Consider the following 26518-nt stretch of genomic DNA (forward strand, 5'->3'; position numbering starts at 1 on the left):
CCAAAAAAGTGTCCCAGAGTCTTTATATACTCACATTGAGGGGTACTGTTCCTTGGAATCCAGTCAGAAGATTGGCAAGAGAAAAAAGAATTTTCACTGCTGGTCTCAAGAACTATTGTTCTTAGCTCACACACCTGTAGATCTTTTCTTTGTAAGGAAATAATTATATTAAGCACAATGTGAACATTAGATAAGTAGGAGACAATTTTTCAGATACCAAGTATTTGTGATAATGATTTCTAACTTAGGACATAATTTTGAGAAAAGACAACCTCCTGGGCTTTATTACATTTGAATTAGTACTGTAACATCACAAGAGAAAGACATTACCAAGCACTGTCTTAGACACGTCCCTGCTGCTACAAACAGAGGATCTGGAATTTGTGTGGAGCAGCTGTTGCTTTTATTTAAGAAGGCAGGGTGCTACTGCAGGTCACAAAACACTTGGGAGAGCAAGGATCTGCACAGTAGGGACTTTTAAATGCCCAGAGATGGTTGCTCCTGTTGCTATTTCACCAGAGTTTTAGTATTCTCTTTAATCATCATGTAAGTGTTTATTTGGCGCTGTCTCTACCTTTCATAAAGGGGTATTAGGACCTCACATCTTGCTACTAAGTTGCTGGAAATACATTACCAGTGGTCATTACAGTCCTAGAATGTGCAGTGGGCAGCTTTGCCTGTCAACTCGCTTTTGAAAACCTGTGCTTAAGCTAGCAGCTTTGTTTCTACTCCTTTAAAATCCTTTAATACTCCTTTAAAAAAGGATGATTCAATTTCTTCCATACCCCCTAAATCTTACGTGCATTTTCATTCAACACATCTTTGTTCATCGTTCAAAATTGTAATAAATTCTCTAAAGAAATCAGCATGAACTGCAGCAAACAATATGCATTTCTGTGGCAGCAATCTAATTACACACCAAGGCTCTGTTCTTTGGTTTAGATATTTTTTGCCAGAAGAAATCTAAATAATGTACTGTTGAACTTCTTTTTCAACGCATCTCTAACTTAACTCTTAAGTCATGCTATTATTATTTATTTTATGCTACTTCATTCATGGGTTCATTGCTATAGCACGCCCTAAAGAACTTGAATGAGGTGATCTGTTAGTTTTTCCTCTGGTTTCAGAGAAGAAAGCTATGAAAAAAAGAATTTAACAAACAACTGACAAATTAGTGGGAGATGCCTGAGACTGAAGTGACTCAGCATATGAGGACTGGTGTTCCCAGCACTGCTGTTGCTCACCAGTGTGCTACAGCTATTCCTACAGACCTTTACACACGGATCATATCAGTATCTGAGTATCTCATTCCACATCTGCGGTTCCAGTGAGCCCCAAGTACAGCATCAAGACAGTTAAGAGCATCACTGTGTAAGAGCATCACTACACTACTCCCTAGCTTTACTTGGTAGTAATCAAATAAAAGGGACCCCTTAACATAAAAACTTCTGTGGATCACATGGTCTTTTCCTAAAATACAAATCAGATGGCAAAAATTAAATCATATTGTGTGTAAACTCAACACAGTTCACAAACACACAGAAAAAAAGAATTTACGTTATTGAAAAAAAAAGAATTTACTTTATCAAATTACCAGAACAGACATGGTATGTTTTATAGGTTGTGACATTTACATCATCTTGTTGCTACACAGTATGCTGATATTGTTATTTTTATTATTAGAAGTTTGGACAAAGTTATTTTTGGATATCAGGATAAGCAAATAAAATATTATATCTAAATATCAGATACACATTCAGTGGTTTTAGTCTATTGCTATGGAACTCAATTTGACAAAATGCACATTTTGTCTAATCATGAAGATCTTGTTTGTTATTGTGTAACTTTACTTCTTCCCAAGAATGGGAGGTTCATTGACTCATCCTAGCATTGTTTTGGCTGCACTGCTTCTGTCATTAATCACCGTTGCAATAGCAAAATTCAGGTAAAGAATTAAATTACAGGGGAAACCCACTGTTTTGCATGGAAGTAACTGAACCTGGAAGCTTAAATGTTAAGATTTGAAGGTTGAGCCTTTCATCCCAAATGTGCTACAGAGGTTGCACTGTTATAAATTGATATGAGCTGATATTTACTTAATCTCTAATACTCTTACAGTGCAGTGAAGTACATCAAACTGCTTCAATCTGAAGCAAAGTATTTAACCCTTCTTTCCTCCAAGGCATACCGAGAAATTAAAAATCTGCTTTTTTCTATTCATGCATCTTCCTTCCTAAAATCCCCTACCTACAGTAATATATGTGTCTCATGGGGGAGCTGTGAAGGCATACTCCTTGCAGGAACACAGTGGTCATCCTTTTCACTTCCTCTGTTATATCTGCTCCTCTGTGAGTGACAAGACCCACTTACCCTTTCATCCCTATTTTTATTCTCTTCCTGAACTGTTTGCTATAGATTTCACTTCACTGCTTGAAAGTACTACTTACTATGGAAGCCATACCCAGCCGACAACTGTAATGCTCACTAGTGAATACTATCAAAATGCAAATTACTTCATTTCTCTACCAGTACAGAATATCTCTACTGCTTGCACGCACATAAAGCTCACGTACAATGCAACAACACAATGCATAGGGAGAGACCTTCCCTCTATGCCAGTATATTTTTAAAATATAGAGATTTTCTAAGAAGCAAAATACTTCAGAGAAGTCAGGCCTTATGGTATAAAATGAAAATGCTGTTTGAGAGAATCTGTACTTCCTGAAGGGATGAGTCTTACAGTCTGCATGCAGTTTAAATATCCACTTAACTTGAAGGAACTTAAACTGCAAAATAATGCAAGCCAAGTTTCCAAAACTAAATGGAAAATTCAGATAAACTAAGCCTCTTTCTAAAGTATTTAATAGTGGTATATCTTCTTGAAGGCCCCTAAAGAGTGAGAAAGTCTCCACACTTTCAGAGATGCCACACCTCCCAGGATGAGTTTCAGCATATTCAGTATCTGCGAGCTGAACCCCAAGTGAGGAGAGCACAGCTTCTCAGGAGGCGCCCTGCCTAACTATCAACCTCTGCCACACCGTGAGCAGTCCGTATGAAACTCATTGACAGCCTCACTCTGATTGATAAAACACAATTTTACCAAGCATATATTCTGCCTAAGCACTTTTGTTCCCAGCAAGAATCAATGGCTACTGTCACCACTGCATACTTCTGATCAAATCCTACTTTACTGGAGAAGATTGAGTTCTGCTCTAAACTGCAGGTAAAACCAAGAAAATACATGTTAAACCTTAAATTAGATCAGTGTATCTTTTTTTATTTATTCATATATAAACTCCTTGGTCTTTGAATTTGCTGTAATTTGTCAGAGGACAAGTACACTACACAATCTAAAGTTGACATATCCTTTGTTGCTTTTTTAAAAACTACTCCTACCTCAGAGCACTGAAATTAGAATACAGACACATTTTATTTTACTGAAGTTACTGAAAATTGTTGCTGGTCTTCAGATTGCATATGTTCATTTGCCAGCAGTTTTCTACTTTATCTGAAACGGAACCATACAAATGAGTAGCTTACACACAAGTAATTATTAAAGATATTTATAGGTATAATATTTTGTTGGTAACATTCAGCTTATTCGTTATTTCTGTTAAAAGGCATTGTCTATGATTTTAGAATCTGGATGAGTTTTTTCATATTTACTAAATATGAATGTGAAATATATCTAAATTATACCAGGAAATTAATTATGAGAAAGAAAAAGAGAAAAAAGATGAAAAAGCAGAAAAAAAAAAGGGAAAAGAGGAAAAGAAGAACAAATGAGGAGAGAGGTATATTTGATGTATTATAATTTTATATCTCCCTCTTCTCCAGTTGATCAAACTAAAATAAACAACAGCTAACAAAATAAAATATTTTAGCAGCTCCTGTTTATGAATGCAGATGGGAAGAATGCATAGACACATTTATAGCACCTAAAACTTTACTTTTTTTGAGCAAATACATCTATAATTGTGTCTCTTTCCAATATATGAGACAAGTGCATTTTCTATTCTGCCAACTGATTGTTGCAGACCAAAATGTAGTTTAAGGGCTGATGGTGTTTCAGTGACACCACCGAAGCCACAAGAACTTCCTGCTACTGAATCCAGCTGAAGGTTTCTGCAGCTGTTGCCACTGTTAAGCTGAACTTCCCCTGCTGGCAATAGGATACTGCCAGAAAAAGAGCCAAAGGATGAATTTTACTTCAGCACGAGTAAAAAGGAACTGGATCTACACTGTACTTCTACCTTTGCACTAGTCAAGAATTAGGAGTATATGTTATAGCCCCTACATTTTATTTAAAGAATTACATCTTCCAGAAGCTGCTGGCTGTATTCATTTACTGTCACTGGCACAGTGTCTGCAACCTCATAATGTTCCCCACTGAGGTCTTACTACAGTGATGGGAAAGGGTTATTTCTGAGGAAAACATCACTCTAAAAAAGTCATGCATTTAATTTATCTTGAAATTTTATTATTCAGTATATTAGGCAGAGAATTTCTCAAGTTCTGCTTGGTTATTGCAAGCGCTGCTGTACTTGGAAAGACAAGGTACAAACTTTTGTATACATGGGATTCTACATAAATGCATATAAACAGTTACAGATGACAGACATCAGATGTAAAAAAAAGCAAACACAGCACAATAGGTGCATACTACATTGTGCAAACTTAGATCAAAAATAAATGCTATTATTGCTATTATCATCCCTAAAATAACACCAAGCTGGCTGGCTGTTTATTAACTGCGATCCCACTCTCCATAACCAATTGTTGCATTAATCCAAATGTACCTACTTGAATTTAATAACCATAAAGACTTAAGGACAAAGAATGCAACTTACAGCAAGTTGGCAAGGTTTTTGCTTCTCCCCTGCCCTTCTCACTGCCCTTCTTCGCTCCTCAGTGCCAGCTACAAAGCAGAGAGGATGCAGTTGCCAGCATATATAGGCAGAGTATCCATGTCTCTTCAGCCTATCACAGGCACGGGCTTTGCACTGAACGTGCAGCAGCAGCATCTCCCCCTCCCACAGCTCCTCCAAAACACAGCTCGCAAAGGAAGCTCCCTGAAAAGCAGCGGGATCCCACCGAGAAACGGCCCTTGCCAGGTTAACTCTGCAGTGCCCTGTGTTTTCTTCCAGGGGCTCCATTCACAAGTTCCTTAGCAGAGAGTGTCAGATCACATGCTCCCTGTCTGTGCTGCACACTCTGGGACATTTCTGCTGAGGCTGCTGCAGTAACAGCAAATGCTTTGATTTGCTTCTGTGAAATATTATTGCCAGGAAAGAAACACAGATATGGTCAAAGTACCACTCAGGTAACTGCAAGCTCAGGTATATAGCTGTGGAATAAACATCCCCAGATAAGCTTTATCCAACTTTTCCCAGTTTCTCTCTTTGATCACATGTACACTTAAAAGCAATTCTAAAAGTGTTTTAGATTTGTTTTCCTATTCTAAAAGTTTTATGTGGAGTTCTGTTTCCTAGATGAATCCAGGTGACGTCCTGTCATTTTTATTTCAGTCAAGTTTATCTAAAAAAAATACTATCAGCATTTCATAGCCCTAAACAGCTTACAGCCAGGCAGTGTAGCAGATTTGGGATGGTCATTGCTCTAGCACCAGTCTCCAGCCCATTGCAGTATTATCACAGCCAACCTTTTTGCGAGGGATGAAAAAGTCACAGCTTTTTAAAACTGTCATGGCTCTTCTAATGTTACAAGAGCAACAACAACTCTGCTACAATTCTGGAAGAGCCTTTTCAAAATGAAACCAGCACCTAAACTCCCCAGGTGAGCTTTCTGGTGTCATTGCACTTGTTGTGCCAGATGTTATTCTATGATCTGACTTGCGTTTCCAATGCCTCGGTCGGCTGCTGTAGTCATTAGTTCTTCAATATTGAAAAGCATCAACAAATCCCAGAGTCAGTTGCCACAGCCCCTGAGATGTTTTCCACCTCAAATCAACTCCTGAGTTCACAGAGTTACAAACTCGATACATTGGGACCCCACAGGAAAACAGGTGTTTTGGAGACTTTTCCTATATATTTCTTTCTTCCTGAATTTGACTGAAAAGGCTGAAAATTCAAAATTTGTTGCGAGGGCAAAAAGAGACGCAAAAATTGAAATTGTCCTTAGTAAACTTAAAGATAACTGAAATTTCACTTCAATGTTTGATCCAAATGGCTTGCAAAAGGTAAATAACTTTCAAAGGAAATTAAACATGGAAATTACAATTAAGATTGGAATATTAAAATGCTGGTTTAATCAGTGTTGAAATGCAGCCTCAAAGTCACCTGATGTGTTTTTATTTCTCTGCTGTACCTGTAAAGCTTGCTGTGAAGAGGCAATGGTTGCATTTTCCATTAAAATATTTCTTTTTGTTATTTCTCAGGAAGAAAAAGGAAAAGAAGTGTGAAGGCACAACAGGCAAGCTGGAAAAGGGGAATTAAATGCCCTTCTAAAAATCATGTTCCATGTCTCTTCTATAATTTAGAAATTCTTCTGGCTTGTACTAGTTTTATAGTTCTCACCATCAACTGTTGGCAATAAACAAATCTTTGTTTAACAGAATCTTTCTGTGGTGGACAAAAGGAAGATCACTAAGCTTTCTATCACAAGTTCTGGCTAAGTCAGACATAAATGATGCTGTGTCCGTGCAGTAATAGCATCAATTTATTACCACTACTGAAGCCTTTGGTTTGCAAACGAGGTGGGGGAGAGGCTGTGTTTGAACAGGAGGCTCCAGCACAGCACCAGAAAATGAAGCAGACAACGTGATATCAGTCACTGCAGTCCCACTGTCAGTCCTTATGCAAAGACATAGATCAAAGCAGAGGGGATTAAATAGTTTGCACCCACTTTCTAACAGCTTTCACCTCTTCCACAACTGTACAGTGCAGGTTAGAAATAAAAAGGCAGTTTCCTCTGGCTTTTAGTCCTGTTATGATTAGATGGCTCTACTCCCAACTTTGTTTTTCCCTCACCTGAATAGCCTGACACTCTTCTCATGCTAGCCTCATGGTGTGGGTCTAGGTACTAAATTTTATTATGTGTTTGGGCTGTAGTTCACTGAGCCTAACATTATTTGAAAAAACCTGTTCTGTGCTATAACATGAAGGGCTTTAAATTGACTCAGATATGCTTAATATCTTAGACACTGAGAAAATAATTTGAAGCAAATTATTAGGGATCTAGCTCAATGTTTGTGTCTGTTTTCCACATTTGACATCAAGGGAACAGACACTGTTGCCTATGTGTAAAACAACCCACTGGTTTGTGTATTTGGTTTACTCTATGTCTGTAGTTTAAGGATGCTATTTGGAGACTGCAGGCCTTTTTTCCAGTTTTCCTTGCAGCTGCTCCTTCAAAAAGAGAACAGTAGTAGAACCCCATCTTTGTCTTTTTTACCCCCAGCATATTCTTCCATTAATGTAAAAATACTAGTTACCGGAAATTATCTATGAGAAGGTAAAAGAAAAGTTAGAATGGAATGAAAAATCCTTTTATGTTCCATAAACAAGGTCCAAATCTGCATAAGCACAAAGATGAGACAAGAAAGAAGAGAGTATTTTAGATAAAATAAATGTGCAACTAACAATTTTCTAATTAAAACAAAAGGGTGTCTTTCCTTTGGAAGAAAGTAAGAATTAAATAAAGCCTTCCGACACAAATAGATGGATTACTCTCAGCGTATGAGGATAAAACCTAAGTCTCCTGCAGAACATAAGTAGACTTTGCAACAGATTAGCCAGGAGATGAATCTGAGGCAGAGCTGACAAACTGGGAAAGTAACTATCCTCTTTTTTCATAAATATTTTATGTGTGACTTGTTTTCCCTGTTCAGTATCTATTGCTGGTTGTGTGAACACGTGAAGGTAAACCAAAGGAAGAAAAAAGGAACTGCTAACAAAGTGAACATGGACACAGACTCACATACACAGTTTCAGAGGAGTTAATGTACCATTTGCTGGTTCAAAGCAGCCTGAGCATATTACTCTTATGGAAGCAAGCCTACAGAAAAGAGAGGTTGTGATGAACTGAAAAAGTGTCAACAGAAAAACTGACAGGCTGTGAAGAGTCACAGAGACAGTGAGAGCAGGCTGCAATCACAGTAGGCAGACTCTTCCAATACCAAGATAGGAATAGCTTCTGCTGTGAGCTGAGATGTGCTTACCTAGGGGCGTAGGCACTGCCAGGGCACTCGTCCAGCCATGTATTTCTCACAGAAAGAATGTTCTCAAGCATTGACTATTGTCAGCTTCACAGAAGCTGTGGCTGACAGATGAACTGCTATGAGGCCTTAAATGTGCTGTGAAGCCCTCATGTTAGAAAAGCAAGTTAACACAGTTAGTTTATGAATGGAATAACCCCTGTGTGGATGAAAAGACAGACCCAGATGAGGCATGAGGAACAAAGATGGCATGAGGGAAAAAAATGCAGCGCTTGTTCTTGAGCAAGTGATTTGTTTACAAAAATATTGAAGAACACGCAGTGCTTGGTTGAGAAGGTATTTTTAATTTATTATAATCACTGACTGTGATTAACACTTTGTCACAAGGGCCATGCACTCGCAATAAGCTTGGAAGAGCATTTGCCACCACTGTAAGACTTGAGTCATTCTTGAAAGGATCAGAACATCACTAGTCTCTTCACCAAGAGCATGTTGGTGCCCAGCTGTCTGAGACTACAGTAAGTGCTATGGCAAGGGATCAGACCAGTGTTTCTTGCTGTACATCCCTGTCAGCTTTTCTACAAAGGTGTCTTTGGCTCCTCTTCAGTCTGTGCAAACACATGCATCTTTCCAGAAAAGACCAATGCAAAGCTTCAGGAAACTTTATGTTTAGTAGAGCTCATTGGAGAAGTTCATGGAGGACTGTCTCCTGTCAGAGGGACCCCATGCTGGAGCAGGGGAGGACTCCTCTATCTGAGCAGTGGGAGAAACAACCTGTGATGAACTGACTATAAACCCCCATTCCTTGTCTCCCATCACTGCTGGGGAAGGAGGAGGTAGAGTTTGGGAAGGGCTGGGGCAAAGGTGTTTTAAAGACTTATTTTACTTCTCATTATCCTGATTTTATTTTGTTAGTAATAAATTCAATTAAAATCCCAAATTCGAGCCTGTTTTGCTCATCACGACATTCGATGAATGCTCTCCCCCATCCTTATCTGAATCCAGGAACCCTTGGTTACATTTTCCTTCCCCTGTCCAGCTGTGGAAAGAAGAGACAGAAAGGCTTTTGTGGGTGCTGGCATCCAGCCAGGGTCAACCCACTACACACATATCCCAAAATGAGAGCACCGGAAAAACAGAATGGTAACCAGATCTTCCACATGCACAGGGTCTCCCTGGTCATGGACACACATTCACAGCTGAAGCAATGAGTAAGGTAATATTTGCTGCCTTCTGCTCTGGGTTGTTCTCTTTACCTCAGGGCTGGGAGTGATATATGTACACAGCCCCCCTGCTTGAGTGCAGGAAGATGCACTAGCACTAAGATGAGTCTTTCCATTGAGCCACGTGCCCCTGCTCCTGACTCCTGCTAATATGGTTCCATAACCAGCACCATTTCCTTAGACAAACAGTCATAACATGTAAGCATGCTGGTCACATATCACCTCCTCTTTTCCCCTTTTCAACACTGTAGTTGTCACCAAGGTGTGATGACCCCCATTACAGAACAGCCAGATCCCCCAGTCAGCATTGTGAAAAAACTATTTGCCCCACAAGATTGCTACCAGGATGTGGTGACACCAGGTCTGGAATACAGAAATGTAACACTTCATGAGATACTGCCTATAAAATGAAACAGCTGCAAGGCATGATGCTGGACAGCAAAACCTGAGATCCCCCACTGGTCTGGGACACAGCCACTGCTGTCTTCTTCCTCTGAAGATGGAGTGAATCATGTTCTCCTGGGTAAAGTCTGAGTCCACATTACGATTATTGTATCATGCACCAATTACCAAGAATTTGAAATGATCTGTAGAGGGTCCAAGTGACTAAAAGTGTAGTTATTAAAGACTCTAGATAGTAAGAAAGCTACAACCACCACTAGAAATTTTGCTTAGCTGAAAGCATAAGTCATAAAAACTGTGCAATACACTACACTAAATCCTAAAAATTGTAGATAACAATAAACTATCCTGAAAATTAAGTATTTAATTGTAGTAATAAAGGTCTAATTGTACCTAAAATCCTGTGGCAAATTCTCATTCTACCAAGGATCCCTAAAAGAATCTGCCTGTCCCTGCGACATTAGGTGACAGAGCCACCAAGTGTTCACATGCTCCATCCTGCCAACTCCACAAGAAATGCAATCATCTCCAGCTAGGAGGGAAAACAGTGAGCCAGGAAAGATAACAGCTTAAGCTGCTGCAGGTAGCTTCACCACAGTGCAGCCAGCCATCTCCCCACTCAGAACTGCTTGCCATCTGTTCTCCTTATGATCTTGTTCACTTCCACACCTCAGATAATCACAGCTTCCACATTATCATTAGGAGAGACAGGCTCTCATTTAGCCAGGATTTACTGGCAGAGACAGGCAGTTAAATAAGAAGGACAGTCAATGTATTCATTGCATTTGTACGCAGAGGCCTTAGTTCAAGCTCCTGCTTTCAAGTACAGATGCAAGTCTTTGCCATATGCTGTGAAATGCTGGGTAAGTTCTGAGAGGAATTTTCCATAAAATATTTTGTTAGAAAGGGTTGTTCTCTTCCAGCTTATTTTTCTGTGCTACCATATTTGGCTCTAGCTGGATTTGGAATCCAAACAGCCTAAATCTAGGCCAGGTTTAAAGTGGCAGCACCCTCTGTCAAAACTCTGGCAGTGTTTGTCTCTGATCAGAGGCACAAATTTTGAACCTCTCTGTGCTGACGTCAGATGGAGCCAGTCTAGAAGCAAACAGTTTTCACAGCAGTCTGATATTCTGCAGAATTCTCTGAAACACAGGCTAGGAAAGTTTTGGAAATTTTGAGATTTCTGTTTTCTTCCTTCCTGGTAACTCTTAGAAAAGCACTCTCTTATTAAGTGATCTTGTTCTGCGTAGTCTTAAGAGACACCTCTTCCACTCTAACACCAGGCTAACTTTTGTCAGTAGGAAGTGATTAAGAAGTGTAATTTTCACTGTTTTTCAGTGCTCAGAGAACACAGAATGGTGTGAAATTATGCTTAGGGAAGGAGAATCACTGCCACATTTTATGTTACATATACATTGCAAAATATAATGAAGCAAGATAACTTACCTGCCCATAGCTCCTGCTGAATTCTAGGGCATATTTTCAGTTTCTCTCTTTCAACAACACACCAGTCTCAACTTACTGCTGTTGCCCATTCAAGCAAAAAGTAAGAAAACAGCTATGTATTTACATTCTCTGGCTTGTGAATTATTTAAAAGCAGTTAAAATTTTACACTAGTTGCTAATTTTCTTTCTTAATATGCATGCTCAGCATGTAAAATCACACTAATCTTTCATCAAAATTATCATTTATTTACTTTATCTTACACAATAACAAACTCATACAACCCAGGTCTACATTTTATGTGACTGTAGTCTTCAAGAAGAATAATTGTGGAAATTAATTTACTATATACATATATATAAAAAAAAGCCTAACTCAAGATTCTTCAGCTGTGAGTACAACACATATCAACCACATTCCAATCCTGCAACACTGCTAGAAGAAATAACTCAAAGCTATGTTAAACAAAGGATTAATTACATGATCTCCTTACTTCCCTTTCACTGAAAAATAAAATCCCATGAGAAACAGTGTTACACTATATTCAATGGATACTTACAAAGAAGAGCTGGTTTCTACCAATGCTAGAATAGTAAGCTGTCACAAAAAGCCTGGCAGTATTTCTGGATGCCCAAGACAATACAGTTCTCTTCAGCTCTGCAGCTTTCAGCTCTGCTGGCTACTGCTGCTATCCAGAAAGACAAGCTGTAAAACTGTGATGACCAGATGACCAGAAGCATCCTCAACTTGCATGTGGAAGAAGATTGGGGAATAAGGGATCCAGAACCTGTGTTAAGACTCAGAACATTTGCTATTCTGCCTGTTGAATTTGAAATAGAGATAGGTGGAGCTGTGGGTTTTCTTATAGTCAAGCTCTTCACATCCTCACCAAGCATCAAAAATCAATTTTTTCATAGTGAAAAATAGGCTGAATATTGTGCCTGAGATTGAAATGGGAGTGTAGAGGCACTGTGCAGTGAAGAAGGGAATGATGTCCAAATTACAGCAGAGGACACAACTTCTTGTACTCACAGCTCAATTACACTCCATCATCTAGCATTGCCTATTTCATATTTCTCTTTATGTTTGTCCTGTTAAACATCTATTGAATAAGACATTCATGTTCATAACATTTCCTGTTTGGTTGAAAAGATAACCTTCCTGCTCTCTTCCAAATAAATGAATGGTGCTTCTGTGTCTATGTTTGCTCTGTTTTCCTTCCAGTTTCCTTTAACAGGTGCTTTTCTTGAGCAAAATAATGTTTTAGCCTGCTTTGGATGCAATAAGTTTTGATTCATCATCTTAGCAATTTCAAAACATTTCCACTACTTATCAGAGGCTTCTGTTGCGAAAGTAACTATGAGTTGTCTGTAGGAACTGCATTTTTTTCAAAAAAAAACCCTAATCCTCTCCTGAAAACAAGTACTGGATTCACTTCTAACATGGAGTTGTGCTGGGCAGTAGAAACCAGAAAAAGATGACAAATCAAAACCTGGCAGCAAGGTCAGCTGTACTAGATGTGATGATCTTTGTATTGTAATTCTGTTGTAACAACATGATGTAATAACATTCAAAACTTCAGAATAGCAAACACCTTTCCTCGCACAACTTCCTTTGTAATTTGTGTACCAAACATGCATACACTAAAAATAAATACTTGAATGCAATTTGCAGCAAATAGCCTCCATAGCCTTGTTCTTGTGATGGAACTTGACCCTTAAAACAAGCAAGATAAATTAAAAATGTGTCAGTATGCTGTTCCCAGTAAAACAGCATCAACAAGTCTACAGGTCCACCAAAGAACCTGCATAATATCAAGATCATTTTAAGTTTCAAAATCAATGAAATATTCAAATTAGGGATGATTTTCTAGGTAAATGGCAACCAAAAGGTGTTTTTTTAACAGCCACTATCAAGAGCAGAATAAATAAGAACAGGTAAGAAAAAGGCACTAACATACAGTACTTATTGATCTGTAATAACATTTCTTATTTTGTAATAATAATAACATTTGCTTCCCTATACCACCTTTAATACTTCATTCCTTCTGCCAGCTATGAAATTTTGACCAAATTTATGTGCTTTTAAAATGAGTATTCATAAAGAGGTATTACATAAAAAATTGTTGCTCCAAAAGGGTGAAATATATTTTTAAGACATATATATTCAAAAGTATAAGAAATCTGCTCTTGAAAAGTTAGAAAGACACTGTCCAAAGGAACCTTCAAAATAAAGCAAAAACTGTAGCAAAGAAGACTGTAATTTTTTGTCTTATTTTCTTTTTAACCTTGAAAAGAAACGTGAGAAAGCCACAGCAGTAGCAAATGAGTAGTTCACCACTCAATCTTAAAGTCATTTAAGGACTAGTATGCAATTAAGTAATTACTGGGCTGAACAGAACGGCAGTCAACATGGTAACAAATTACTGCAATGGTAAAAAAAAATATTTTTTTTTAGAGAAAGGAAAATTAGACAAAATATATGTTTGCATCTCAGATTTTTGGCTCTAGCAAGAATGGAAATCACCCAAAGGCAGGAACATACTCATTAGGATGTACAATAGAAATGTGTATCAATAACCTTGAAAAGGAGGAGGCAGAGGTAGGCGTAAGAACAACCCAGGGCATGAATTCACACAACAGTTGTGTGCCATGGGCAGATATTCTTGAGATCAGCCTTATAACTAGCTGAGCTGCTGATGCGGCTACAGAGAATCCTCACACTTACATACAATCCTAATAATGCATTCTATTTTTTGTGCCTTATCTTTCATTAGCACAAAACACATTTACAAGGCTCTGGGTTTTACCTTTTGAATATAAAATTTTCATTATAAGAAATGTCATTTTCAGCAGCCTAGCACAACAACAGGCCCCTATCCTGGCAGGCCTCAGAATGTGGTCCTGCAATACTTGCTCAGGAATCAACACCTCTGTACCTGGTCCCCAGGTACCCAAGGAGAATGGCACAATATGGGCCCACTTAAGAGCTGGCAGGGCTGGCAAACCAGGAGACAAGTTTTTGTCTCTGTGAGCAGTGCCAAGAAAAAAATCCTGCCATGTGCAAGGCAACAGAAAACAGGAGAGAGAGCATGTGAGGCACCTGTCATGTAAGCAACCAGCAAATGAAGGACTTCTGAGGGTCTGAAAAGATCTTGTAAGAGAAGCTTATATAATTTAAGCATATACCTCTACAGCCACCTGAGTAAAGGCTGCTGTAATTAGCCTCAACAAACAAGGAACCCATGCTTAAATAATTAAATAAATTATAGCTGATGATAAAAAAGAGTATTCTAGGGAAAGATGCCAACATTAAATATAAATTTCTTTGGAAAGAAAAGAACAGTGAAGAAACAGAAAAATATGCAATAAGAAAGAAAATTAAAATGCCAAAAAAACATTTAAAAAGGAAAATTACAGCAGTATGTGTAAGGTGTGCATCCAGTCAGAGGTTGCTGGTTTTTCCTGCTGGCTGAGGCCAGGGCCCTGCTGCAGGCTGGTGGCTGCCTGGCGATGCCTGTAGTGGTGCTTTAGCTGGGGTGCAAAATGCTTTTTGTTTGAGTGTGGACATTCCTCAAGGCTTATGCTGTTATTGTTTACAAAGCTTGACAAATGCTTTCTATTGCTTAATAGGTTAGTTTGAATGAATCAGCTGAATTGGTTAACTAAGGTGAATGAATACCAAAAAATGTATTTGGTCTCAGGACTTCTATTTCTGAGAAATTATAGTTCTGTATCTACACTTGTTACAAAGTACGACTTCGTATGCCAGTTTATCATTGGTCCTTAATAATAATAGTGCTAAGTAGTCATGTAGAGGTTTTCATGTTCTCACAATCAAGTATTTCCTCTGATTCTACATTGTGATATTAAATTTTATTTACACATTATTTTGGAAACTTATTGATATGAAGGAATTTTCCTGATAGATTAAGATCATCACTAAGTTGCTTTTAATCATTAAAGTTTTACTATTTAATATGAAGACTAACACCTTCCTAGTTTCTACTTTGCATTAGAAATGCTTCAAAAATATACTCTCTAGCCATCATTTCTTTCTTTTCAAAAATCAATTCTTTTGTTCCCTGGGTCTTTCCATTTGCAAAGCGAAATCCATAAAATTAGCTGGTCTTTTATAATTAGGCAGAAAATATGATCATCTTATGGAACATCTTCAGTATGTGTCAAAAATCTTGGGCAACAGACCACAGACTCACAGAATGGGTCAGGTTGAAGGGACCATAGTGGTCATCTGGCCCAACCTCCCTGCTCAAGCAGGGTCACAGCAGAACAAATAGCACAGCATTGTGTCAGGTGGTTTGTGAGTATCTCCAGTGAGGGAGACTGCACAACTCCTCTGGGCAACCTGTTCCAGTGCTCAGTCCCCTGCACAAGAAAGTGCTTTTTCATATTCAGGTGGAACTTCCTGTGCGTCTTTTTCTGCTCCTTACCTCTCGTCCTATTGCTGGGTGCCATTGAGAAGGACCTGGATCCATCCTCTTGACACCCTCCTTTCAGATATTTATAGACATTAATGAGGTGCCCTCTCAATTGTCTCCTCTGAAGACTGAACAGGCCCAGCTCCTTCAGCCTGTCTTCATAAGAGAGATATACACAATATTGCTCTTTCTCTTCCACAGATTCTCTTAGATATTTGTCTTTTATTATAATACAGGCTTACCCATCATCTCCCATCTCAGAGCTCTCACTACCCACCACTACAGCAAGTATTCTTTCTGGTCCATTCCTTCTGTGTCCCAGCTTAACCACGGCTGGAGGTCAGAGAGTCCTCTACTTCAGCTGCCTAAAGTATATGAAAGCCACAATACCTGGGGGCCTTTACATTTGTGAGATACAAAAACTTGCAGTGAAAGGGTACCATTCCACCATCCCATTATCCCCCTGCCCCCTCTCCTTTTTTCCTATTAAAGATGCAGCCATAGGAACTGGGGAGAGGAGCTAGGAATGTCACATCTTGAATAGTCAGTACAGAGTTGCAGGAAGTTCAGTACAAATAATCTGAGGTAATGCAGGATACAGAGAGGGTTAAGAAGTCTTAAGGGTCAGGCTTAGTCTAACCAATGTTGGTGGCACTGTTGGATGAAAACCTCTGTTTAATAAGTAGCATGATCAAGAACAGCAAGAAGTTTGGATCCACTAAGAACAAGTTGGAGAAATAGAGGAAAAATATTCTAGTGACTTTTGATCAATTGTTGGAACGTTTCTCAAACATTCAATATTCTCTCAGATTTTCACTTTCAAAAATATTTCAGTGCCCTCCTGGAGCATAAGAGAAGATTTCTCTTCAAAGACACTTGTGCTGTCCTCTGGGGAAGATTCAAATGAGTGGGCCTGGTTAGCTTTGAAAAACAGAGCAACATGAGAGAAACCAAGGAAAGGATAAGAGAACGAAAGAGTACAGGGAGAAGACAAAGAACTTCTTTCTGATTTTCAAATTCTAAAAGCCCAAGAGGGACAATTCTGGGAAATTAAAGACAGCATATTAAAAACAGACAGAAGGAAACACTTTTTGATATCATGTGTGGTTAAAACTGTTGAAAATATAATTACCACAGGAAGAATTACAGTCAAGAACTCAGCAAGATTCTGAAGGGTCTGCAGATGTATAAGGATATCAAACATATCAAGAGCAATTTAAAACTGCTGGAAGGCACATGTATTTCTTAAGGGAAAACTGTCCAAGCATTTTAAAACTGCACACAGACATGTGCTAATCAGACCAAGAGACAAAGAAAAAGGTCTCTGCAAGATAATACACCCACAGGATGCTGTTAATGAAATGACACCTCCTCTGAAATCCTTTGCATTCATTCTCTCTCCCTCCCTTTAAAGAAGCAGCACAGAAAGGGACAATATCTGCCACACTGAAAGGCCATTTCCTTTACGGTATTGTCCAAGATGAAAAGGTGCCTGCCAGCCATTCTGACAGACACTTCAGCAGTCTTCAGCTTGTCCCATGTGCCTGGAAATGTATATTTGCCTTGAAATTCATAGAGCTGGTTCTACGATTAGCTGGATCCTTTCTACTTCTCAGAGCTCAGATTGTTTTTAAAAGCAGAAGGCACCATATGTAGTATATCTGTAATTTCCCATCTCGCTTTTTTGCATGACTAGTCACAGTAATGATGCTTCCCTCTTGTTATGTCACATTAACTGTACCTGCACTGTCATGTGTCAGAAAAAAGAAAATCTAAAAACTGTGAGGTTTATTCATTTAAATGGAACAGTTTGTCAATAGCATAACTGAGTGCAAGTGAGGCCAAAACACAGGGAGCTGTTATAAGTGGCTTAGCAGCAGCATTACTCTGATGCTGAATTTATAGCCTTCCTAAACAATACACTTCAGTGCATTTTTTTCCTAGGACCTCTTTTTGCACCAATTTTAGTCTGTTACTTATATCCTGTCTACCGAGCAGGAAGCAATTATTCCCTTCCTTTTTGTAAAGTGAACTCCAAATTATATGCCAGTATTGCTGACACCAGTGCTTGACGTTGCCCTAGCAATCAGACAGTAGATGGTACTTGGTATATATATATATAAAAAAAAAAAATTAAAAATCTGAAGCATAAGGAATGTCACAAACCCGAGTTTGGCACGACTGGCTTGAAACTCTGAAATGCTAATAATAACCCTGACTTAGGGTTATACATATTCCAGCTTCTACTGGAATGCACAGTTGCTGTTACTATGGCTTCAATTGCCTCCAGTGTTAAGATCAAATGAGTCCCATGTCCTCCCTCCTTATGCTCCTTTCAGTGACTGAAACCTTTCCACTTTATCTCTGTCCAAAACAAAACCTTCCTAACCTCTCTGCCTTATATCCAGCCTTGCAAAGATAGGCTGTACCTAACAGATGGGGAGATACATCCTCTACAGAGGCTTTTTTGATGGATGACACAGTATTGGAGTCACATCTTTGCCTTCAAGTCATCCCATGTTCCTACACTGAGACTCACAGCACTGCACTTTACTGAGGGAGAAAAAATGAAAAAAAAAATCATGTGCTGCCATTAATCCTCGCATCAGTCATCAACTTTTAAGGGACAGAATCTCTCTGTCTGCCTCTGAAGCTGTAAAAAACAAATTCAGGAATAAAGTAATATGTCTGATGTAACATAAGAATAATACATTAAACTACATTTGACTCCATGTAAACCACCCAATTCCTCTGAAAACATACAACCAGGAAAGATAAAACTAATTTCTATTTACACCTTCACAAAGCTTAGCAAACTTGACCCGAATTTTAAAATCAAATGTTCCTTCTGAAACAAGAGGAGAGTGGGGAAAAGGGGGGAATGATACAGTATTATTTAATAGTAAACTGTAAGAGCAACTTTTAAGCATACAATGCTCTTGCCAGCTCTCTGACAAAGAGCCTAAAACTAAAATCCCAATGTATTTTCCAAGAAATGACTGTTTGCCATAGTATTTTTTCCCTCGTTTATTCATTTGGATTTGAATAGATAGCCATACAATCCACACAGACGCAAGAGAGGTGAAAAATGTACAACAAAATAGGTGTTTCATTTCACAATTTTCTACAGGAAAAATATCACTGCTAGGAGAAAAAAATACAATCAGCATGAGCTGGCTTAATGGGGAGACACTCATTAGAGGAACATTGGAGGATTGTGGACATGCAGAGGCAACAGAGAGTTGAGGTGAGTAACAGGATTTGGATTGGGATATGCTGGAAGTAAATTGTGTGTGCTATATAGGTTGAACTTGTTTCTTTCATGAAGAAATAATGAAATACTGTTGGCCATGTATTTTTCTGATTACACAATATATTATCTGTGATTGAAAAAATATACATTTTTTGTGACTCAGAAGAATAAGGTGAGCAGTTCTTCATAGGATCAGAGTGAACCAAGTTGGAAAAGACCTTTGAGATCATAGAGTCCAACCTATGACCTAACACCTCCTCATCAACTAAACCATGGCACTAAGTGCCACATCCAGTCTTTTTTTTTAACACATCAAGGGATGGTGACTCCACCACCTCACTGGGCAGATGATTCCAGTGCCCAATCACTCTTTCAGTGAAGAATTTTTCCCTGAAGTCTAACCTAAACTTCCCCAAGCACAGCTTAAGACTGTGGCCTCTTGTTCTGTCAGCTGTTGCCTATGAGAAGAGACCAAACCCCACCTGGTTCCAAACTCCTTTCCAGGAAGTTGTAGGGAGTGATAAGGTCTCCCCTGAGGCTCCTTTCTTCCAGGCTAAACCACCTCAGCTCCTTCAGCCATTCTTCAAAGGGCTTGTATTCCAGGCCCTTCACCAGCCTTGTTGCCCTCCTCTGGACACATTCGAGCACCTCAACATCCTTCCTAAACTGAGGGGCCCAGAACTGGACACAGCATAATGGAAAGAACAGAGTAAGAAACATACACAGAAATTTCCCACTGATGTGTATCAATTGGCCAAAGAAACTCTCTTACGACTTTAAACAACCTTTAGCAATTTTAGCAAGAAATTCCAGTTTTCTCACTTTGTGTGGATGGTGGGGGATGCACATTTTGAACATCAAAATTCCAGGATGCTCTTCCTTGAGGCATCACTCACCCAAGGAAACCTTTCAGCATGTGTCACAGGTACACTGCAAATCTGGTTTTCTGGTTTTCACTGACTTTCCATTATAGTAACTTTTTTTCCCCTCTTCTTTACCATTGGCATAAGCAGTAAATTTCTGTAATGTAAATAGTGATTGTCACTTTATTTCACCTTTCCAAATTTCAGCATCTTCTTACTCTTTGAATCCCAGCAATTCTATAATAATTTTTGCTGTTTCACATTTAGCCCCAGATAAAATTGGAATGTCAACATATGAAGATCACTTCAGTCCCTGAGCCATAAAGAGGATCTCTACAGGACAATACATCTCATGTGACAGGTTTACAAACAAAACCAAGCTCAAGGACTAGGAGCACAAAATTTTCAAACAAGCAAGAAATCTTTTTGACAAAATTTGAAAAGATTAATAAAATTTCCTTGTCAGCTGGTATCCAGCTCCAAGACTGCCCAGTACACCACCATCTAGTACTGCCATCCCTCCAGTCTGCTTCCCTTAAGCAGCAATGCCGTCAACTCAACTTTTAGCAGCAGTTAAGAAGAGGTTCTCTTAAAAATGTTGAGAATTGCAAAGCTTTGATTTCAAAATACTTCATGAACTCCTGACTCTTTCACCAAAATTAGCTTAAGCACATATCAATTAAAATATTTACATTTAGCACAATATTCTGCGCTTCTAAACACTGACTAGTTTAATACCTTACAAATTACGTGGGTTTGTTGGATCAGATTATTTGGTGAAAGCCCAGAGGTAGCTTCACTTTCAGAAATTACCGCATTTATCCTTACCTTTTTGGGGATTTCACTCCTTTTCCAGGTATCTTGGAAACAGGTATTGTTTTTAGTTCCCCACAGTTAGCTCCCTGTAGTTCAAAGTCGCCCTGTGAAGAAGAGGTCACCAGAAGTGGCTAAGGAATTTTAATCTCAATAAATTTCTATGGCTTTTCCAGCAACTATCGTGGCTTCACCCTGCACTCCCGTGTTAACCATTAACCAGAAATGCCCCTGTGTCAGCTTTCTCAGCACAGGGAAACCAGAAAACCTGTGGGCTCATCCAGCCACAATTTGCAGCCATTGCAATAGGAGGGACGTGGGATTTCTCACTTATTCACAGAGCCTTGGGTGAAAAATCCAATGAGACATGGGACGCAGCAAGCAGCAGCTCCAGCACATCTTGCCTCGGCTGGGGTTCCACCGAGGAGGATGTGTCCACGCCACGGACACGTCTGGCGAGTCACACGAGCAAGGCAGTGGGACAATTCGGGAAACCCAAAGCCAGAACTTCTGGGGCAGTGGCTGCTGGTGCCTCAGGGGCCCTGCCGGGAGGGCCAAACCCTCATGTCCCTGTGAAAAATGCGTATTTTATGATTGGCTTTTTGCAAATATTAAAATGAATATTATATGTGTTGTGTTAGAAAGTAATGATGTGTTGATTTTCTTAAGTAGTGTGTTAAATATAGTTTTATGTTATAAAAATTGTTAAAATAGAAACTATGCTATGTAGGATACTTTTTTTAAAGAAAGGACTTGCAACGAGATAGCAGCCACAGGACACCTAAATCTTTCAGAGAAAAAGAATTTATTGTCCTCTTATCAGAAGAAACAAACTTCTTCCTGCCTCGAAGGCGCTGTTAGGATTCAGAGGAAGAAGTTGACGATGACCAGACAGAATCCTGTATTTGAATGGAATTTATGCATCATGTATGAAGTGTATGAATATGCAACTGGCTATTGTTTTTAAGTGTTAATCCTTTGTAAACGGGTGTCCTTTTTCGGGCTCGTGCTGCCCAGTAAAAGGTACCTGGACGTCCGTAACTCTTTGTTTCCATTGCCTCATATTGTCCTAATTCAAATTGTCCAAATTATTATTACTCTAATTGTATTACTATTTTTATAACCATTTTATTACTATTAAACTTTTAAAATTTTGAAAACAAGTGATTGGCGTTTTTCACATGCCCAAACCGGGACACGCTGCTCTTGGCAGGGACGGGGCGGGCGCCGATGCCAGCCGGGCGCCACCGGTGCCATTTGCAGCAGCCGCACCGCCGGAGACACCCTGGCCGGGCTTGGAGCTGTTTTACAGCGGTTTCACAGGAGACGAGGCCCGGGCTGCTTTCATAAAACAAAGGAACCCCTAACAGGGGAGAACCCTCGCGTAGGGCAGGCCCGGGCTGCGCGCCCTCTGCCGGCCCGGGGCAGAGACGGGAGCCCGCTGTGCCCGCGGCCCTGCGGCCTCGCCGGCCCGGCCTGCTCCAGCTCCGGGGCCGCACAGCCCGGGCTCTGCTTCAGCTGCCCGCGCTGATGGGTCTGTCTCCAGGATTTAGACTGGTCAGAATCGGAGAGTAGAAATCAGCAAAATGGGGTTCCATTGTGCCTAGCTCCTGTTTGTCAGAGGCGGTCCGCAGCCCCTCCGGGCCCCTTGCAGGGCAGCAGCTGCCCGGGGCCGGCCCGGGTGAGCCCCTCACTGGTGCAGGATAGAGCCCAGGCACCTCTGACACCTGCTGCTGAGAGACAGCAGGATCCTCCAGGGCGGGATGGAACCGGGCTGGCACCAGCATTTGATCTCATCAATGCACAGAAATGCTTCAAAGGTGGGTATCAAGGCAATGGTGCCAGACTTTTCAGTGGTGCCTGGAGTCAGGATGAGGAGCAATGGCCATAAACTAAAACACAAGTTCCACCTCAACATAAAGAAGAACTTCTTTACGTTGAGGATGGAAAAGGCTGTCCAGAGAGGTCATGGAGTCTCTGTGTTGAGACAATCAAAACCCAGCTGGACATGTTTGTGTGTAGCCTGGTCTAGGTGACTGTGCCATAGCATGGGTGTCGGACTGGATGATCCCCAGAGATCTCTTCCAACCCTAAAAATTCTGTGATTTACTCTTTCCATTCTCTCTCTGCCTGAGCAACAGTGAGTGGCTTGGGAGAGCCTCAGCAGCTCCCAATGTGCCCCCCACTCCTGGCCTGCCTACCCCAGCACAGCACTCTCCCTCCAGCTCCACCATAGCTTTCAGTAAGAAAAATCACCTGGCTTGAGCAGGTGCATGCCCCTTTCTGTTCCCCAGATGTCAATGGTGTAAGGAAAACCTGTGTTGTACCCCAGGAGAACCCTTTACAACACATCCCTGTGCACTGCTGAATAAAAATGCCCAAAGATACCGATTTATATGCAACTTTTAGTATAGTAATTTCTGACTTGAAAGGGAGTAGCACTTATTCTCTGTTTAATGCTCAGTCACCTCAAAAGCTCAGTTCCTGTCAATTATGACCCAGCTTTGAGGCTGAATGAAGCCAGACACTACTCTTGAACAACTTCAGAGCCCTGATGGACTCAGCTCTGCTGTGGGAGCCCGGACACCTGCAGCAAACCCTGCCAGTGGCAGGCTGGAGCAGGGGAAGGTACACAAGGACAGGAAAGCTGTTGCAGGCATCACTTCCTGGGGTGGGGTGGTAGGAAGAAAATTCAATACTTACAGGGCTGTTTCCCTAAAGGCAGCCTCCAGGTGACTGTAGAGCAGGTTTTCTTGGTTGTTCCTCAGGTCTTAAGTGCTACCTTGAGTTGCTACCTTCTGTATGAGCCAGCCCTCATGTGGGCATATAACTGGATCAGATAAAAAGTATGTCTACCTACCTCTCTATCTCTGTCTTAGTTGTAGACATGCAGGGAAGATGTACTTGTATATGTGCTGTCAATTAATGATTCTTCTCCTGCAGATTGCTCCTGGCACTTGGTGACATATGACCGATGGACTTCCAGAGAAAAAGATTTTTGTAGTTATTATGCATCAGCTGAGTTTTCTCTGTCATGATGTGATAGAAGCCCTTTGTGAAGCCATGTGAACTTTTGCCACGTGCTACATTTTGTGGTGGACAATACAAGGGATTACATGAGCAGTTTATGAAGAAATATTTCTGTTTTTCCTGAACTGGTCCTCTGCATACTTCAGATCACTTGTGTATCCAAAAATACCGTAATTGTTTTGTTTCTGCTCAGCTGCCTATGTTTATCTATAAATCTATTATAATAGCTCATTGAACTGTTTTATTATATATTTGATTGTTCTTCTGACCTTCTTGTTTGGTCTTCCATTTGTACTGCATCCTAAGTCTCCTTTTCTGCTGTCATTGGAGTTCCTGCTCTCTTACACTTTTAGGGAGAGAGGATGCAATCCCTTCCCAGGTACATGCACTTCTCTGAAGCACTCTGTTTTCTAGAGCAGGTCAAATGCTTGTTCCAGCAATTGATTTTAAGTATTTTGAGGCAAACTTTGTGAGCCTTCAATGACTTTCACCCTTGTTCAGCTAGCTGTTTTCCCAAACCTTACTATCTAGTGAAAAAAACCCCAAATAAGTGTTCTATACACCAATTCTATAATTACCAATTTACATTCTTAAATAACTAGATGTGTTGTGGAGTTACTTTTCAGGAAGCTCTAATCCTCACAGCTTGGCTTGTTTCTGTATTTGTTTTTGATTCTGAGAGTGCTCCAGCAACCTTTTGAAAACTAGGAGTTGGTAAGAGTGACACAGAGCACATTTTTATCATGCACAAATTCAGCAGCAAAGTATTATGAAAGAAATCAAATAATGAAAAGGTATAAATAATTAAATTATTTAAAGATGGGATGTGCCTAAGGCTTTTTTGTGGAGCAATGATATTGTACACTTTCAGGACTGTGCTTAGCCATTTGCTTTAATCATCATCATTTTTAGCAGTACCATAGTACCAAACTCTCACCTTTCTTTCTTCTAATGGCAGTTGGACAGGCTGTTTTGGAGAACGGGCAGGTTGTAGAGAACACCAATTCCACAGCTGTTTCTCTCCTTGGTAATGGAAGATGCCAGTCCTAATGCCTCTGGAGAATGTGTTTCAAAGGGCAGATACGATGGGAGTTTCTATGTAGAAGTGTCTTCACAAGTTTGGGGAAGAAGAGGGGAAACTGACTCTTAGGGAGTGGTGTGCAGCACTCAGGGCATCACAACACTGTGTTCTTCCTAGTCACACCCAAACCAGCCCTTGGACAATACTACCCAAGAGTAATTCTTTTCTCCCTTCCACTTCCTTCCCTGTCTCTCTTCTGAGCTCTGAGGAGTTGTAACTATGAGCACAGCCAAGCTGAACTTCAGGGCTCATAAAGCCAGGCTGTATTTTTGCTCAGAGCCAGCAGCTGTTTGTAATTGCATGTTCCTATTGCCAAGTTGTGGCACCAGGATCTTGCAGGCAAGGGATGAAAAACACCTGAGTATAGAAAAACATAACAAACCTGGGCAACTAGCAAGTGTTGTAGGACCCTGTTAATCACACAGTGTCCTGTATGAACCTGTGTTTCTTGCTAAAACATCTGCTGGTATCTGTGCAAAATGATGAGCAATTAGAGCAGAATTGTCTTTGGGCTAAGGGTTTGCAATGTGCGTTACACAAACAAATTCATTTTCAAGTCTCAGATGTGCCTAATCACAGTATCTAATGAAAATCATATAGGCCTTGGACATAGTTGTGGTTATGTTGGATTTTCAAATACTAATTAAATTGTGCTTCAAGTTAAGGAAGGAAGACTTAAGATTTAGGATGCAGAAGCAACCCAAATGAAGGCAGCATGGATATTACAGAGGAAGGTATCTTTTCTTTCCATCTGCTGACATTGTTACTGAAGTTTCCAAGATGTCAGAAAAACAATGTCTGAGACACAAAGCAGTCTACAGACTGGACACTGACAAACCAGATTAATGCATTACTAAATTAGCAATAACTAAGACCAAAAGTTCAACTTGAAGGGAAGTGGCTCATCTGGTGATGTTTTTCTCATCTGGTTTTGGAGGTACAGACTGAAGTGTTAAAGGAATCCTAATTTAAGGGTTCTTTGTATCAGGATGAAAGTCCTGCAGTTGCATGCTGTAAAACATGAGTCTGATAGGAATTTATTTACAGGCCCAAATGCATTTAAGCTGTTTTGCCTGGTGAACTTCATGCTAGAATGCTTAATGTGGGATCAGATGAGTGATCATGTCTGTTGTTCTCCAACTAATGAAAGGAAGTACAAACCTATCAGGCAAGTAATTACATCTGTACCACAGACCCACTTCTGGCCCAGACTAATTTTGTACTGGTGATGTTCTGATAGCCCAAGTACCCACTGCTAATGCCAAGGGCCAGATTTCACTAGTATCTTTTTGTATCTGCCACAGAGGTGGGCAGTTTGGACAAACATGCTGGCAGCACTACCTTGCCACGGGGCAGGCTGAAATCTTTTTACTGTGTTGCCTTTTTTAATGCCATCTTCTTGTCTGTTCCAAATGCAATATATACAGTAAAGCAAGGTGGGGTTTTGGTTTTGATTTTTATTGTTCATTTGTTCGGAGTTTTTTTTTAAACAGGTTTGTGTAGAATTAATGTCTGTGACTTTTAATGATCATAGTGGGAGTCAGTTTCAATATTAGTATGGCCTCCTCTAGCCAAGCAGGAAATAGGCATCTGCAGTCCCCTTAAACTTAGTGAAAAAAGTAAGTTACTGCATGTAGGATAGAGAATTCTAAGCACTGTAACATGCATGTCCAGATAGAAAAAAACTTGAGGAATATCAAAATCAAAAGGAAGTACTCTGCCTCTGTGTGCTGATGAATGAATTTCATCATGCTAACATATGAATTAACTCCTGCTGTAGTGCAATATGGAGACA

At 40.0% G+C, this 26518-nt stretch overlaps 1 protein-coding gene across 3 annotated transcripts in view; it reads right to left on the reverse strand.

Annotated features, from left to right (window-relative positions):
• The window catches only part of DDC (dopa decarboxylase), a 63129-nt gene extending 51069 nt beyond the window's left edge, over positions 1 to 12060 (reverse strand). Inside the window, exons 1-2 of one of the 3 annotated variants that reach the window (XM_071454820.1) lie at positions 11805 to 12060; positions 11248 to 11322 (exon numbers count right to left, since the gene is read on the reverse strand). The gene's annotated coding sequence lies outside the window, so the exon portion shown is untranslated. Of the gene's footprint in view, positions 1 to 4850; positions 5278 to 11247; positions 11323 to 11804 lie in introns of those variants that run through there. The other 2 variants (XM_071454828.1, XM_071454811.1) reach the window with 2 other exon arrangements.
• Positions 12061 to 26518: the final 14458 nt, after the last annotated feature.

Source organism: Agelaius tricolor, unplaced genomic scaffold, assembly GCF_023055355.1.
Source record: "Agelaius tricolor isolate 1412-34295 unplaced genomic scaffold, bAgeTri1.0.p SCAF_2, whole genome shotgun sequence".
In the NCBI taxonomy this organism is placed as follows: domain Eukaryota; kingdom Metazoa; phylum Chordata; class Aves; order Passeriformes; family Icteridae; genus Agelaius; species Agelaius tricolor.